Below are 17,652 nucleotides of genomic sequence, written 5' to 3'. Positions count from 1 at the left end.
CTGACAGGCCTCCTAGGAGCATAGCGGCTGTGAGGGTAAGTTATGTCCCCTGTCCTGCCTCTCTTCTCACTAGCAGTATAACCTGGGGCTGGGGGGTAGCAGCCCAGTGGGGTCACTTTCCCTGCTCCGGTGTCCACAGGTCACCTACAGGTCACATTACAAGAACAATTTTTAGGAAAAATCGCGGCAAAAATGGCGCGGTTTTATCTACTGTTTCTATCTCTTATCTATCTATCTCATATCTATCTATCTATCTATCATCTATCTATTCATCTAATATCTTTCTATCTATCTCATATCTATCTATCTATCTCACATCTATCTATCTATCTATCTCATATCTATCTATCTATCTATCTCATATCCATCTCATATCTATCTGTCTATCTATCTCATATCTATCTATCTATCTATCTATCTATCTATCTATCTTTCTATCTATATCCATCTCATATCTATCTATCTATCTCATATCCATCTCATATCTATCTATCTATTTAAAAAAAAATATGGGACATCGGTCGAAAGATTGAGATACTGGTCAAGAGTGCATTTGATTTGAGATTAATAGACAAAGCATTAATGGAATTTCTGGTTGTTAAACATCCAGTAACACCGCAATTATATTTATTACCAAAAATACACAAGACCTTAAAGGACCCTCCAGGAAGTCCTATCGTGTCTGGGAGGGAGTCCTTGACCAGCCATGTCTCAATCTTTCTTGATGCCATACTCCGGCCCTATGTATATGCTGCCAAATCTTACATTAGGGATACGGGTGATTTTTTTGACAAAATTGAATAATTTGATCTTACCGGATGGAGCAATATTGGCATCGTTTGATGTGGTCAGTCTGTACACCTCCATCCCACATGATGGGGGTGTGCAGGCTGTCAGGTCGTCGATTCGGGATGACTTCACAATAACCAAACAAAAATTCATAATTGACCTGTTAAAACTGGTATTGATGAACAATTATTTTTCATTTAATGATAATTTTTATGTGCAACAGGTGGGGACAGCCATGGGCACCAATGTGGCGCCCACCTATGCCAATTTATTTGTCACACATATGGAAGAGCGCCACATCTATGTATCTCCCCACTTCGGCCTAGGGCTGAAGTGGTGGAGATACATGGATGATATCTTCCTGATATGGCTAGGTACGTTTGATCAACTAAACCAATTCCACGCAGATCTCAATGAGATGGTCCCAGGAATTAAATTTATTCTGACAGCTTCCTCTCATTCAGTGCAATTTTTGGACACCACAATCTCTATCAGCAACAATACACTTACCTCTGCCATTTTTACAAAAAAGACTGATGCTAATTCCACACTCAGGTACGATAGTCATCATCCACGGAGTATGATCCGTTCCTTGCTTACCAGTCAAATGGTTCGAGCTAGGAGGATCATTAGTGGTGGTGACAAAATCGAACCAGCTCTAAATAGAATGATGCACAATTTTAAGAGACGAGGGTACCCAGATTGGGTGGTTAGAGAAAGTAAGGAGAATGTATTGCTACTAGAAAGATCCACATTATTGACTAAACAACATAAAAACCAGCAGAATCAGCGCATCGTTTTTGTTTCCATGTATTCAGAAGCTTCTAATAAAATTACATCAATTGTAAGGAAACATTGGCATATACTGGGCAGTTGCCATGGAAACATCCCTGAATTTGCCAATTCTCCATTAATGTCCTTCAAGAGAACCCCAAACCTGAAAGATAAGGTTGTAAAAACAGATGTGTCCACAAAAAAGTCTATCCAAAGGTCCCTAACTACAATTAGAAAGGGGTCCTATCCTTGTCTCAACTGTATAAATTGTACGTACATGCAAAAAATTACAGAATTTACTCATCCCTCTACTCTAAAAAAATATCGTATTAATTTTTACCTGACCTGTAATACTGAGTATGTTATATATGTATTGAAATGTCCCTGTAACCTTTTGTACGTAGGGGAGACCACCTTAAGCGTAAAAACAAGAATTAATCAACACAGATATTCGATAAGAAAAAAAAGGACAGATTTGCCCGTACCCATTCATTTTATTGAAATGGGACATTGTGAAAAAGACTTAACTTTCAGTGTGATCGATCATGTGCCCCCACTAAAGAGAGGGGGAAATCGAACCGCAGCTCTCAAAAAAAGAGAACTATGGTGGATTTTTACGCTTAATTCATTAAAACCAAACGTATTGAATGTCGATTTAAAGTTTACACAAGACATCTATAATGCTTAAGAATCTGTGACTCAGTCGATGTATACGTTATGATTAGCCTCACGTGTGACTAAAAGACACTATTTGCACTTTAAAACGGTGTTGCTGCTGCTTATCTGTTTGTATCTATCTATTTATCTATCTAATATCTATCTATCTAATATCTATCTATCTCATATCTATCTATCTATCTCATATCTATCCATCTCATATCTATCAATCTATTTATCTATCTCATATCTATCTATCTATCTATCTATCTCATATCTATCTCATATCTATCTATCTATCTCATATCTATCTATCTATCTATCTATCTCATATCTATCTATCTCATATCTATCCATCTCATATCTATCTATCTATCTATCTCATATCTATCTATCTCATATCTATCTCACATCTATCTATCTCATATCTATCTATCTCATATCTATCCATCTCATATCTATCTATCTATCGCATATCTATCTATCGCATATCTATCTATCTATCTCATATCTATCTATCTATCGCATATCTATCTATCTCATATCTATCTATCTTATATCTATCTATCTCATATCTATCTATCTATCTCATATCTATTTATCTCATATCTATTTATTTATCTAGCTATCTATCTCATATCTATCTATCTATCTATCTATCTATCTATCTCATATCTATCTATCTATCTATCTCATATTTATCTCCTACCTGAACAATTGATGTATGGGGGGGGGGGGGGGGGGGGGGCAGGCACATTCTTTGCACAAGGGCCCTATGCTGTCTGTGTCCACCCCTGAAATAACGGATATAAAATAACGGACTATAACGGGTGATAACGGATGGCACATGCCCGTTATTTTGACAAAATGTCTGTCAAATTTGGTCACCAGTTATCATCCGTTGTATTCACTTATTTCATGCATTTTTTCATGACCAATTATTACTGAATAGCGGGTGTCTGAATGCAAGAACATAACTATAGTGTGAAAGCTTGTTAAAAGGCCAGACATTGACTTAGGCTGGGTCCACACTACGTTTTGTCCCATACGGGAGCGCATACGGCAGGAGGGAGCTAAAACCTCGCGCTCCCGTATGTGACCGTATGCGCTCCCGTATGCCATTCACTTCAATGAGCCGACCGGAGTGAAACGTTCGGTCCGGTCGGCTCATTTTTGCGCCGTATGCGCTTTTACAACCGGACCTAAAACTGTGGTCAACCATGTTTTTAGGTCCGGTTGTAAAAGCGCATACGGCGCAAAAATGAGCCGACCGGACCGAACATTTCACTCCGGTCGGCTCATTGAAATGAATGACATACGGGAGCGCATACGGTCACATACGGGAGCGCGAGGTTTTAGCTCCCTCCTGCCGTATGCGCTCCCGTATGGGACAAAACGTAGTGTGGACCCAGCCTAACTGAAGTTTTTCTCAACTAGAGTGCCTTCAGCTGTTGCAAAACTGCAACACCCATCATGCCTGGACATTGGGAAAGCTACCTCCAAAAGTTGACACTAGAGAGAGAGTTTTAATCTCAATGGCCCACATTTATCATTGTCTTTAGACAGTTTTTTGTGTCTAAAAAAGGGGCAAAAAAGGCGCAAGCAGGGTTTTTTGCGCCTTTTTTTGCCCCTTTTTGTTTACACATTTCTGCTGATTTTGAGTTGCAATCCACTGATTTTGAGTTGCAATCCACAGATTTTGGCAATAGACATGATATGGAAGGGATTTATTATTGCGCCTTTTTGTAAAAAGTGCTATTTCTGGCTTACAGAGAGCCTCAATAGGGGTGTAGAACACTTTGCCTTGCTGTAACACGCAGAGTGTGTGTGCTGGGTTAGTGAAATAATACTGTTATTCAGTATGACATGCAGATCAGAGGCTTCGCTACATGAATCACTGTCGCAGAGCGGCACAATGACAGAGCCTGGAGGTGGCGGCAGCATGAGGAGAACATATAGTGGCTTAATGACACAGCGTGTAGGTAGCACTAGCATAAGGAGACCATATAGTGGCTGAATAAGACAGCCTGGAGTTGGCCAGGAGACCATATAGCCTCAATAGGGGTGTAGAACACTTTGCCTTGTCCTAACATGCATAGGGAGTGTGCTGTGTTAGTGAAATAATACTGTTATTCAGTGTGATATGCAGATTACAGGCATCGCTATTAGAATCACTGCCATAGAGCATCTGGATATGGCAGAAAAGATACCATATGGCGTCAAAATTTAAGAGAATAAAGAGATTTTTTAATGTAATTTTTATTTCATTTAATTTCAATTTATTTAATTTTTTTGAGTTCCTATTCTGGTGAGCATTGAGCTGGCGGTCCTCCACCAGGCGAGATACCACCTGTTCCAGCACCTGCCTCTCAGGGCCCCCCTGACTGTGAAAGTACGAATGTTTCATTTAATCAGTTATGGTTCATTGTTATCGCTCCTGTCACGATGCCGGCTGGCAGGAGGTGGATCCTCTGTGCCAGAGAGGGATAGGCGTGGACCGTGCTAGTGGACCGGTTCTAAGTCACTACTGGTATTCACCAGAGCCCGCCGCAAAGCGGGATGGACTTGCTGCGGCGGTAGTGACCAGGTCGTATCCACTAGCAACGGCTCAACCTCTCTGGCTGCTGAAGATAGGCGCGGTACAAGGGAGTAGACAGAAGCAAGGTCGGACGTAGCAGAAGGTCGGGGGCAGGCGGCAAGGTTCGTAGTCAGGGTGATAGCAGAAGTACTGGTACACAGGCTTTGGACACACAAAACGCTTTCACTGGCACAAGGCAACAAGATCCGGCAAGGGAGTGCATGGGAGGAGGTCAGATAAAGGCAGGGAGCAGATGGAAGCCAATTAAGCTAATTGGGCCAGGCACCAATCATTGGTGCACTGGCCCTTTAAGTCTCAGGGAGCTGGCGCGCGCGCGCCCTAGAGAGCGGAGCCGCGCGCGCCAGCACATGACAGCAGGGGACGGGAACGGGTAAGTGACCTGGGATGCGATTCGCGAGCGGGCGCGTCCCGCTGTGCGAATCGCATCCCCAACGGCCATGACAGTGCAGCGCTCCCGGTCAGCGGGACTGACCGGGGAGCTGCAGGGAGAAAGACGCCGTGAGCGCTCCGGGGAGGAGCGGGGACCCGGAGCGCTAGGCGTAACAGTACCCCCCCCCTTAGGTCTCCCCTTTTTTTTGTCCGGTGACTGCCTCCCCTGGGATGAGGACACCGGGAAGGAATGGATGGTTTCCTCAATGGCAGGCAGTACAGCAGGAGTGGGAATGGGGAGGGAGGGCAGAGGGCGAGGCCTGGCACGGGGCAGTGTGACACCAGGACGAGGGCCATGAGGAGGCACCGAGGCTTGCCTGACTGGACTGGGAGGGGGGGGGAGGCACTTCTTAAGGCGGGCAGAGTCCATAACGACCTTAGGGAGACCGGATACAGGAGGAACCACAGGGTCACGGCAGGGAGTACTGGTAACCGGTTTAAGGCAGTCCTTGAAGCAAGAGGTACCCCAGCTCTTGATCTCCCCTGTGGACCAATCCAGGGTTGGGGAATGGTGTTGAAGCCAGGGTAGTCCAAGGAGAACTTCAGAAGTGCAATTGGAGAGGACCAAAAACTCAATTTTCTCATGATGAGGTCCGATGCACATTAGAAGGGGCTTCGTGCGGAAACGCACGGTGCAATCCAACCTGGCTCCGTTGACTGCGGAAATGTGGAGTGGCTTGACAAGACGGGTCACCGGGATGCGGAATTTATTCACCAAGGACTCCCGAATAAAATTCCCAGAGGCACCAGAGTCCAGGCAGGCCACGGCTGAGAGGGAAGAGCTGGCTGAAGAAGAAATCCGTACAGGCACCGTGAGACGTGGAGAAGCCGACTTAGCATCAAGAGACGCCACACCCACGAGAGCTGGGTGCGAGCGTGCGTTTCCCAGACGTGGAGGACGGATGGGGCAATCCACCAAAAAATGTTCGGTACTGGCACAGTACAGACAAAGATTCTCTTCCTTACGGCGATTCCTCTCTTCCAGGGTCAGGCGAGACCGATCCACTTGCATGGCCTCCTCGGCGGGAGGCCTAGGCGCAGATTGCAATGGAGACTGTGGGAGAGGTGTCCAGAGATCTAAGTCTTTTTCCTGGCGGAGCTCTTGATGCCTCTCAGAAAAACGCATGTCAATGCGAGTGGCTAGATGAATGAGTTCATGCAGGTTGGTAGGAGTATCTTGTGCGGCCAGAACATCTTTAATGTTGCTGGATAGGCCTTTTTTAAAGGTCGCGCAGAGGGCCTCATTATTCCAGGAAAGTTCAGAAGCAAGAGTACGGAATTGTATGGCGTACTCGCCAACGGAAGAATTACCCTGGACCAGGTTTAGCAGGGCAGTCTCAGCAGAAGAGGCTCGGGCAGGTTCCTCAAAGACACTTCGAATTTCCGAGAAGAAGGAGTGTACAGAGGCAGTGACGGGGTCATTGCGGTCCCAGAGTGGTGTGGCCCATGACAGGGCTTTTCCAGACAGAAGGCTGACTACGAAAGCCACCTTAGACCTTTCAGTAGGAAACTGATCCGACATCATCTCCAAATGCAGGGAACATTGCGAAAGAAAGCCACGGCAAAACTTAGAGTCCCCATTAAATTTGTCCGGCAAGGACAGGCGGAGGCTAGGAGTGGCCACTCGCTGCGGAAGAGGTGCAGGAGCTGGCGGAGGAGATGGTTGCTGCTGCTGTAGCTGAGACTGAATCTGCTGTAGCTGCGACTGGAGTTGCTGAGTCATGGTGGTCAAGTACGACAGCTGGTGATCTTGTTGGGCAATCTGTCGGGCTTGCTGGGCGACCAGTGTGGGGAGGTCGGCGACAACAGGCAGAGGAACTTCAGCGGGATCCATGGCCGGATCTACTGTCACGATGCCGGCTGGCAGGAGGTGGATCCTCTGTGCCAGAGAGGGATAGGCGTGGACCGTGCTAGTGGACCGGTTCTAAGTCACTACTGGTATTCACCAGAGCCCGCCGCAAAGCGGGATGGACTTGCTGCGGCGGTAGTGACCAGGTCGTATCCACTAGCAACGGCTCAACCTCTCTGGCTGCTGAAGATAGGCGCGGTACAAGGGAGTAGACAGAAGCAAGGTCGGACGTAGCAGAAGGTCGGGGGCAGGCGGCAAGGTTCGTAGTCAGGGGCAACGGGGAGGAGGTCAGATAAAGGCAGGGAGCAGATGGAAGCCAATTAAGCTAATTGGGCCAGGCACCAATCATTGGTGCACTGGCCCTTTAAGTCTCAGGGAGCTGGCGCGCGCGCGCCCTAGAGAGCGGAGCCGCGCGCGCCAGCACATGACAGCAGGGGACGGGAACGGGTAAGTGACCTGGGATGCGATTCGCGAGCGGGCGCGTCCTGCTGTGCGAATCGCATCCCCAACGGCCATGACAGTGCAGCGCTCCCGGTCAGCGGGACTGACCGGGGAGCTGCAGGGAGAAAGACGCCGTGAGCGCTCCGGGGAGGAGCGGGGACCCGGAGCGCTAGGCGTAACAGCTCCAAACGGTTTCATTGGATTCTTGTGGTAATTCCACAGGTAATATATGACGTTGACTACCATAGGGCCTCAGTCTTGAAAAGATCACATTGATTTTTTTAAATTTAAGATTTTTATTAGATGTCCCGGCGTTTACTTTGAACTAATACTGTATGACCACAAAACCCAATCTAACAAGGAGTCATATGGCGGCACAATCACAGAGCCTAGAGGTGGCAGCAGCCTGACGAGACCATAGGGCCTCACAATAGAAAAGATTAAAGATATTTTGTAAAATTTTAATTGAAGATTTTAGATACATAAAAAATGTTAAAGTTTAATCCAAGATTAAAATATACATCTACCATAAAAATGTTTAGGTAATGTCCCAGCAGCATGAGGAGACCACATGATGGCAAAATGACAGCCTGGAGGTGGCGCCAGCATGAGGAGACCAAAATGTGGCAGAAGGACTAAGCCTGGATGTGGCAGTAGCAAGAGTAGACCATATGGTGACAGAAAGACACAGCCTGGAGGTGGCGGCAGCCTGACCAAACAAAAGGCCTTACAATTTAAAAGATTAAAGATATTTTTTAAATTGCATGTGGCCATGTTAACATTCTCCGGATACTTGATGAAAAACTGCCACACCGCAGAGTAGCTGATTTTCCGCCCAACAGTCCGCACTGACTGACTGCTACAGCAGCTGACTCCAGGGACCCCTGTTCCACTACCTCCCAGGCAGGTAGGCTGCCGCGAAGCAGGTGGTCTTCCCCGGGAACTGCTGCCACCATGCTGACTGCAAACCATGCTACCACCTTACTGGCTCAACTGCTGCCTCACAGGCAACCTGCCACCCTCTTTTCCTGATGAGGAAGCCCCTTCTGCACCTGGCTTCATCATCATCGAGTTGTGTCAGCACGTCACTGATGTCCTCCTCAGTTTCCTCAACAGTGTGTGCTTCAGGAGCCTGAACGCTCCCAACACCACCTCCCACACCACTCTCCTCTACTCTACTTGCCCGCCTAGCGAAGGGAGCGGGGGATGTCTGCTCCACTTCTTGGCTGGGCTGCTGAATGTCCTCTAGTAGATCGTCCTGACTAAACTGATGGTTGTGTCTGAGGAACCCACCGACTGTTGAATGGGGTTGTCAGATGTCACTTGTGATGAAGTGGATGACTGTCACGATTCGGCTGGCAGGAGGTGGATCCTCTGTGCCAGAGAGGGATTGGCGTGGACCGTGCTAGTGGACCGGTTCTAAGTTACTACTGGTTTTCACCAGAGCCCGCCGCAAAGCGGGATGGTCTTGCAGCGGCGGTAGTAACCAGGTCGTATCCACTAGCAACGGCTCAACCTCTCTGACTGCTGAAGATAGGCGCGGTACAAGGGAGTAGACAAGAGCAAGGTCGGACGTAGCAGAAGGTCGGGGCAGGCAGCAAGGATCGTAGTCAGGGGCAACGGCAGGAGGTCTGGAACACAGGCTAGGAACACACAAGGGAACGCTTTCACTGGCACGATGGCAACAAGATCCGGCGAGGGAGTGCAGGGGAAGTGAGGTATACATAGGGAGTGCACAGGTGAACACACTAATTAGACCAACTGCGCCAATCAGCGGCACAGTGGCCCTTTAAATCGCAGAGGCGCGCGCGCGCCCTAGGGAGCGGGGCCGCGCGCGCCGGGACAGGACCGACGGAGAGCGAGTCAGGTACGGGAGCCGGGGTGCGCATCGCGAGCGGGCGCCACCCGCATCGCGAATCGCATCCCGGCTGGAGGCGGTATCGCAGCGCACCCGGTCAGTGGATCTGACCGGGGCGCTGCAGTAGCGAGGATGTGGCGAGCGCTCCGGGGAGGAGCGGGGACCCGGAGCGCTCGGCGTAACAGTACCCCCCCCTTGGGTCTCCCCCTCTTCTTGAGGCCTGAGAACCTGAGGACCAGACTTTTGTCTAGGATGTTGTCCTCAGGTTCCCAGGATCTCTCTTCAGGACCACAGCCCTCCCAATCGACTAGAAATTTTTTTTTCCCTCTGACCGTCTTGGAGGCCAGTATCTCCTTAACTGAGAAGATGTCAGAAGAACCGGAAACAGGAGTGGGAGAAACAATTTTGGGAGAGAAACGGTTGATGATGAGTGGTTTAAGGAGAGAGACATGAAAGGCATTGGGAATACGAAGAGAAGGAGGAAGAAGAAGTTTGTAAGAGACAGGATTAATTTGGCACAAGACTTTGAAAGGACCAAGATAGCGTGGTCCCAGTTTGTAACTGGGGACACGAAAGCGGACATATTTAGCGGAGAGCCATACCTTGTCTCCGGGAGCAAAAATGGGAGGAGCTCTTCTTTTCTTATCGGCAAACTTTTTCGTGCGAGATGAAGCCTGTAAAAGAGAATTTTGGGTCTCTTTCCATATGGTGGAAAGATCACGAGTCACTTCATCTACAGCGGGCAAACCAGAGGACAAGGGAATAGGGAGGGGGGGAAGAGGGTGACGGCCGTACACCACGAAAAATGGGGATTTAGCAGAAGATTCAGAGACTCTAAAGTTGTACGAGAATTCGGCCCAAGGTAGAAGATCTGCCCAGTCATCCTGGCGGGAGGAAACAAAATGCCGTAAATAGTCACCCAGGACCTGGTTAATTCTTTCTACTTGCCCATTGGATTGAGGATGATAAGCAGAAGAGAAGTTTAATTTAATCTTGAGTTGTTTACAGAGAGCCCTCCAGAATTTTGACACGAATTGGACACCTCTATCCGAGACAATCTGCGTGGGCAAACCGTGAAGACGAAAAATGTGTACAAAAAATTGTTTTGCCAACTGAGGCGCTGAAGGAAGACCAGGAAGAGGAATAAAATGTGCCATCTTGGAAAATCGATCAACGACCACCCAAACAACAGTGTTGCCATGGGATGGGGGTAGGTCTGTAATAAAGTCCATACCAATCAGAGACCAAGGCTGTTCGGGGACAGGCAGAGGATGAAGGAGACCAGCAGGCTTCTGGCGAGGAGTCTTATCCCGGGCACAGACAGTACAGGCCCGCACAAAATCAACAACATCTGTTTCCAGAGTCGGCCACCAATAGAAACGAGAGATGAGTTGCAAGGACTTTTTGATGCCTGCATGGCCTGCGAGGTGGGAGGAGTGACCCCATTTGAGAATCCCGAGACGCTGGCGTGGAGAAACAAAGGTCTTCCCTGGAGGAGTTTGCCTGATGGAGGCTGGAGAAGAGGAGATCAGACAGTCAGGAGGAATGATATGTTGCGGAGAGACCTCTACTTCCGAGGCATCCGAGGAACGAGAGAGAGCATCGGCCCTAATGTTCTTGTCGGCAGGGCGAAAATGAATTTCAAAGTTAAAACGGGCAAAGAACAACGACCACCTGGCCTGGCGAGGATTCAGCCGTTGGGCAGACTGGAGATAGGAGAGATTCTTGTGATCGGTGAAAATGATAACTGGAAATTTTGATCCCTCCAGCAGATGCCTCCATTCATCAAGTGCCAATTTAATGGCCAGTAGTTCTCGATCCCCGATGGAGTAGTTCCTCTCCGCCGGAGAGAAGGTCCTAGAAAAAAAACCACAAGTAACAGCATGCCCGGAAGAATTTTTTTGTAGAAGGACCGCTCCAGCTCCCACTGAGGAGGCATCAACCTCCAATAGGAAGGGTTTAGATGGGTCAGGTCTGGAGAGCACGGGAGCAGAAGAAAAGGCAGACTTGAGCCGTTTAAATGCGTCTTCCGCTTGAGGAGACCAGGACTTAGGATTGGCATTCTTCTTGGTTAAAGCCACGATAGGAGCCACAATAGTGGAAAAATGTGGAATAAATTGTCTGTAATAATTGGCGAACCCCAAAAAACGTTGGATAGCACGGAGTCCGGAGGGGCGTGGCCAATCTAAGACGGCAGAGAGTTTATCTGGGTCCATTTGTAGTCCCTGGCCAGAGACCAAGTATCCTAGGAAAGGAAGAGATTGACATTCAAACAGACATTTCTCCATTTTGGCATAAAGTTGATTGTCTCGAAGTCTCTGAAGAACCATGCGGACATGCTGGCAATGTTCTTCTAAGTTGGCAGAAAAAATCTGAATATCGTCCAGATACACAACAACACAGGAATATAAGAGATCACGAAAAATTTCATTAACAAAGTCTTGGAAGACGGCAGGGGCGTTGCACAGGCCAAAGGGCATGACCAGATACTCAAAGTGTCCATCTCTGGTGTTAAATGCAGTTTTCCATTCGTCCCCCTCCCTGATGCGGATGAGATTATATGCACCTCTTAAGTCCAGTTTGGTAAAGATGTGGGCACCTTGAAGGCGATCAAAGAGTTCAGAGATAAGAGGTAGGGGGTAGCGGTTCTTTACCGTGATTTTATTAAGTCCGCGGTAATCAATGCAAGGACGTAGGGAGCCATCTTTTTTGGACACAAAGAAAAATCCAGCTCCAGCAGGAGAGGAGGATTTGCAGATAAACCCCTTTTTTAAATTTTCCTGGATGTATTCAGACATAGCAAGAGTCTCTGGGGCGGACAGAGGGTAAATTCTGCCCCGGGGTGGAGCAGTGCCCGGGAGGAGGTCAATAGGACAGTCAAAAGGCCTGTGAGGGGGTAAAGTCTCAGCTTGCTTTTTGCAAAATACGTCAGCATAGTCCATATAAGCCTTAGGGAGACCGGTTACAGGAGGAACCACAGGGTCACGGCAGGGAGTACTGGGAACCGGTTTAAGACAGTCCTTGAAACAAGAAGTACCCCAGCTCTTGATCTCTCCTGTGGACCAATCAAGGGCTGGGGAATGGCGTTGAAGCCACGGTAGTCCAAGGAGAATTTCGGAAGTGCAATTGGAGAGGACCAAAAACTCAATTTTTTCGTGATGAGGTCCGATGCACATTAGGAGGGGTTCCGTGCGGTAACGCACGGCACAGTCCAATCTTTCATTGTTAACACAATTGATGTAGAGGGGTCTGGCGAGACTGGTCACAGGGATGTTGAACCTGTTGATGAGAGAGGCCAAAATAAAATTTCCTGCAGATCCGGAATCCAAGAAGGCCTTAGTAGAGAAGGAGAAGGTAGAGGCAGATATCCGCACAGGCACAGTAAGGCGTGGAGAAGCAGAGTTGACATCAAGAACTGTGTCACCTTTGTGCGGAGTCAGCGTACGTCTTTCCAGGCGGGGAGGACGGATAGGACAATCCTTCAGGAAGTGTTCGGTACCGGCACAGTACAGGCAAAGATTCTCCATGCGGCGTCGTGTCCTCTCTTGAGGTGTCAAGCGAGACCGGTCAAATTGCATAGCCTCCACGGCGGGAGGCACAGGAACGGATTGCAGAGGACCAGAGGAGAGAGGAGCCGGGGAGAAAAAACGCCTCGTGCGAACAAAGTCCATATCCTGGCGGAGCTCCTGACGCCTTTCGGAAAAACGCATGTCAATGCGAGTGGCAAGATGAATGAGTTCATGTAGGTTAGCAGGAATTTCTCGTGCGGCCAGAACATCTTTAATGTTGCTGGATAGGCCTTTTTTAAAGGTCGCGCAGAGGGCCTCATTATTCCAGGATAATTCGGAAGCAAGAGTACGGAATTGGATGGCGTACTCGCCAACGGAAGAATTACCCTGGACCAGGTTCAGCAGGGCAGTCTCAGCAGAAGAGGCTCGGGCAGGTTCCTCAAAGACACTTCGAATTTCCGAGAAGAAGGAGTGTACAGAGGCAGTGACGGGGTCATTGCGGTCCCAGAGCGGTGTGGCCCATGACAGAGCTTTCCCAGACAGAAGGCTGACTACGAAAGCCACCTTAGACCTTTCAGTAGGAAACTGGTCCGACATCATCTCCAAGTGCAGGGAACATTGTGAAAGAAAGCCACGGCAAAACTTAGAGTCCCCATCAAATTTATCCGGCAAGGAAAGTCGTAGGCCGGAAGCGGCCACTCGCTGCGGAGGAGGTGCAGGAGCTGGCGGAGGAGATGATTGCTGAAGCTGTGGTAGTAGCTGCTGTAGCATCACGGTCAGTTGAGACAGCTGGTGGCCTTGTTGCGCTATCTGTTGCGACTGCTGGGCGACCACCGTGGTGAGGTCGGCGACAACTGGCAGTGGAACTTCAGCGGGATCCATGGCCGGATCTACTGTCACGATTCGGCTGGCAGGAGGTGGATCCTCTGTGCCAGAGAGGGATTGGCGTGGACCGTGCTAGTGGACCGGTTCTAAGTTACTACTGGTTTTCACCAGAGCTCGCCGCAAAGCGGGATGGTCTTGCAGCGGCGGTAGTAACCAGGTCGTATCCACTAGCAACGGCTCAACCTCTCTGACTGCTGAAGATAGGCGCGGTACAAGGGAGTAGACAAGAGCAAGGTCGGACGTAGCAGAAGGTCGGGGCAGGCAGCAAGGATCGTAGTCAGGGGCAACGGCAGGAGGTCTGGAACACAGGCTAGGAACACACAAGGGAACGCTTTCACTGGCACGATGGCAACAAGATCCGGCGAGGGAGTGCAGGGGAAGTGAGGTATACATAGGGAGTGCACAGGTGAACACACTAATTAGACCAACTGCGCCAATCAGCGGCGCAGTGGCCCTTTAAATCGCAGAGACCCGGCGCGCGCGCGCCCTAGGGAGCGGGGCCGCGCGCGCCGGGACAGGACCGACGGAGAGCGAGTCAGGTACGGGAGCCGGGGTGCGCATCACGAGCGGGCGCCACCCGCATCGCGAATCGCATCCCGGCTGGAGGCGGTATCGCAGCGCACCCGGTCAGTGGATCTGACCGGGGCGCTGCAGTAGCGAGGATGTGGCGAGCGCTCCGGGGAGGAGCGGGGACCCGGAGCGCTCGGCGTAACAATGACCAAGTTAACCAGTCAATGACAGCAGATGGGTTGCTGGTCGAGACTCGACTGCTAGCTAATACCAGAAGCTTAGGCCTCTCACTGCGACTCCTGCTTCCACTTGCCCCTAGTCTGCTGCGACCTCTGCCTGCGTCTGATGAATTTAGGCCTCTGCCACTCCTCTGTGCATGTCATGGCAATTCAATGACTGACATAGTGCGTATATGAGGGGAGTACAAAACTCTTCACTACGCTTAAAACAATATTTTTCTAGAACAGCAGGAGGTGTGTACTTTTGCCTGGCCTTTTACAGTATCTAGGCGCTTGAGACTTTAACAGGAACAAAATAGTACACCGCTTAGATGTACGTATGTGGTATGCACTTATAAGGGGAGGAGAATGTGCTACAGTCCACTTAAAAAAGTATTTGTGTACAACACCAGCAGTACACACCAGTGCTGCAGCACACAGTCGCTGTGTACTACACCCAAAATTGCACTTTCTCTCTCATTCTCACTCCCTTCCCTATCTGTGCTTCTAGGCAGGATTTGTGCTTGAGCTGATTCACTGCTGTTCTGTGCAACACACTGCTCTCTGTCCCTCTCTGTAATAAAATGCTGTAGTGACTGGAAGGTGAATCGCTGCCGTACGAATGCTTTTCCGTGCAACACACACTGCTGTCTGTCCCTCTGTGCAACGCTGATGTGACTAGGAGGTGAATCGCTGCTGGAAAAAAGCTTTTCTGGCCAATACACAGCGCTGTCTGTCCCTATCTATCTCTCTGCAATTAAAGGCTGAAGTGACTGGCCGCAATATGACTGCTGAATATATAGGGCTGTGAAATCACAGGGGTGACTGGCTGCTGATAGGCTGCATGCTGCATGTGATTCAGGGTCATCCCGCCTTTCCAGGATTCCTTGCCCCATGTCCTCACATGTGGATCTGCCATTTTAGATGCCCTGGAGCCTGGATCACACTAAATGAAGCTTAATGAAGCAATTTGCACGATCGAATCACGCCGATATTCGCATTCATTGCAAAGCAAATTTTTCCTGAAATTCGTAACGAATTCGGATTCATCAGATTCGATTTGCTCATCCCTAGTGAAAACCTGTAAGAGCAGTGAGACTATGGAACTCTCTGACTCAATAAACAAGTTCAAGGGAGGCCTGGGTGTCTTTGTTCAATCTTACAAACTATGTTACTATGTTTTGTTACTTAGGGGGAGATTTATCAAAACCTGTGCAGAGAAAGAGTGGTGCAGTTGCCCATAGCAACCAATTGCTTCTTTCATTTTCCACAGGCCTCTTTAAAAATGAAATATGCAATCTGATTGGTTGCTATGGGCAACTGCGCATTTCTTCCTCTACACAGGTTATGATAAATCTCCCCTACAGACTCCACTCCGCCTAAAGCCAAAATGGTTGGGTAGCAAAGCAGGTCCACACCCGTCGCACATTGCAGTTACTGAAGTGACCAGAAGTGAGGCCAACGTGATTTACTTTGTTTAAGTTGCATTATTTTTTAGTTGTTGCTGGATGTTCCATTAACTATAAACCGTCATTCCACGAGCTTGCTTGAGCTCTAGTTTTTCATTTCCCTACCCGAACTGCTGTAACCCCGTTACATGGAATAAAAGCAACTTCTTTGGCATATACCGGGTGAGTGCGTCTTATATATTCTCCTTTTTTCTGATATACCATTAACTATAATGAATGATGCACACAAGTAGAATAAGCCTATATATACAGGAGCAAATAAAGTGTAATATTTAACTGATTTTGGCACACAGACAGTTTCAGGGTCTAGCCATGGTTAGGATCCACCCAGCAGAGAAGTGGCTCCATTTGTTTCAAACTATAAGTAATGTCTGGTCCTATCAAATTCCATAATTTGGAATAATGATCTGGAATAGCTATGAGAGAAAAAAAAACCTCACTCTAATTCACAACACGTAGGATCCAAGTCAGATGTTAAGATAAAAATACATATTTATAGAGACATTGGGTCGACTTGGGTGTGACTCTTCTCAGCTTTACCTTTTGGCTGTGTCTATTGCTTTCCTGTTTGTGGGTTCTTTGTATTCTTTCTGCTTTATGTCACTCCTCTTTTTAATAACCATCTTCAGAGCTATAAATCTCCACTGGCAGGATCCAGTGTGTTCTGCCTATTGAAAGTCAATAGCTATAAAGTTTATAACAATTTGTACCTAATAAATTAACCACTTGGCAAATTACAAATAAGCTTTTTGGTACAGTACCAGAAATGGTGACATAATACAGGTCAGGTCTAAATATGTAAGGGCATTCAAGACAAAGGGGGGCATTTATCATCAATATAAACCAATGTCCAGCGCGTATGTCCGGTCTATTGTGCGGCCTATCTATGAACAGTCGCACGTCTCTTCATAAATTATGCGCATTATGCGCACAGACTTTCGTTTACATTTTATTTCCGCCTGCTTCAAAATGGTCTGACATTTCATTTATTTTCAGTATTTTCACACGATGCAACTTTTTTGCGAAAATTCGCAATTGATATATTTCGGAACCACTGCATTTTTAGATCTATTATAGACTACTATGCTGCAGTGAACTCAAAATCCTCTAAACCAAAAATCACCTTTAACTTCCAAGTTGGAAGACTGTATAAGTGAAGCATCGATAACACTGATCAGTGCTTTGTTATGGCACGGCATTGCTCAGTGTTTGTAATTGAAAGATTGTATGTATAGTCCCCTATATGGAATAAAATTGTAAAAAAAAGTGTTAGTGTACCTGTCACATCACAGGGAAAAAGAATGTTAATATATATGTTGCTCACTAAGTCGTGCAGATTCTTTACATGTCTTTTTACGTGTCTAGCTCCTGTTTGCGGCTCACAAATGCCTCTGTTCTGCTGCTCACTCATCCTGATATCCACTGCTCAGAAAGGGGCGTGACTGAGCCCGCCCTCACTTACAATGCATTCACTTCATCCAGGGGCGGACACAGACAGCATAGGGCCCCTGTGCAAAGAACGTGCCTGCCCCCCCCCCCCCCCCCAGATAGATAGATAGATAGATATGAGATAAATAGATAGATATGAGATAGCTAGATATGAGATAGATAGATATGAGATAGATAGATATGCGATAGATAGATATGAGATAGATAGATATGAGA

The 17,652-nt window shown here is 48.0% G+C and overlaps 1 protein-coding gene across 2 annotated transcripts in view; it reads right to left on the bottom strand.

The window, feature by feature from the left end:
* Positions 1-17,652, bottom strand: part of SLC14A1 (solute carrier family 14 member 1 (Kidd blood group)) — a 239,188-nt gene that overhangs the window by 135,206 nt on the left and 86,330 nt on the right. Inside the window, exon 1 of one of the 2 annotated variants that reach the window (XM_056543111.1) lies at positions 2,930-2,936. The exons of the other annotated variant lie outside the window; for it this stretch is intronic. The gene's annotated coding sequence lies outside the window, so the exon portion shown is untranslated. Of the gene's footprint in view, positions 1-2,929; positions 2,937-17,652 lie in introns of those variants that run through there. 2 annotated transcript variants of the gene reach the window in all.

Source organism: Hyla sarda, chromosome 1 (genome assembly GCF_029499605.1).
Source record: "Hyla sarda isolate aHylSar1 chromosome 1, aHylSar1.hap1, whole genome shotgun sequence".
NCBI classification, from domain to species: domain Eukaryota; kingdom Metazoa; phylum Chordata; class Amphibia; order Anura; family Hylidae; genus Hyla; species Hyla sarda.
This window is presented reverse-complemented; position numbering and strand designations above follow the sequence as displayed.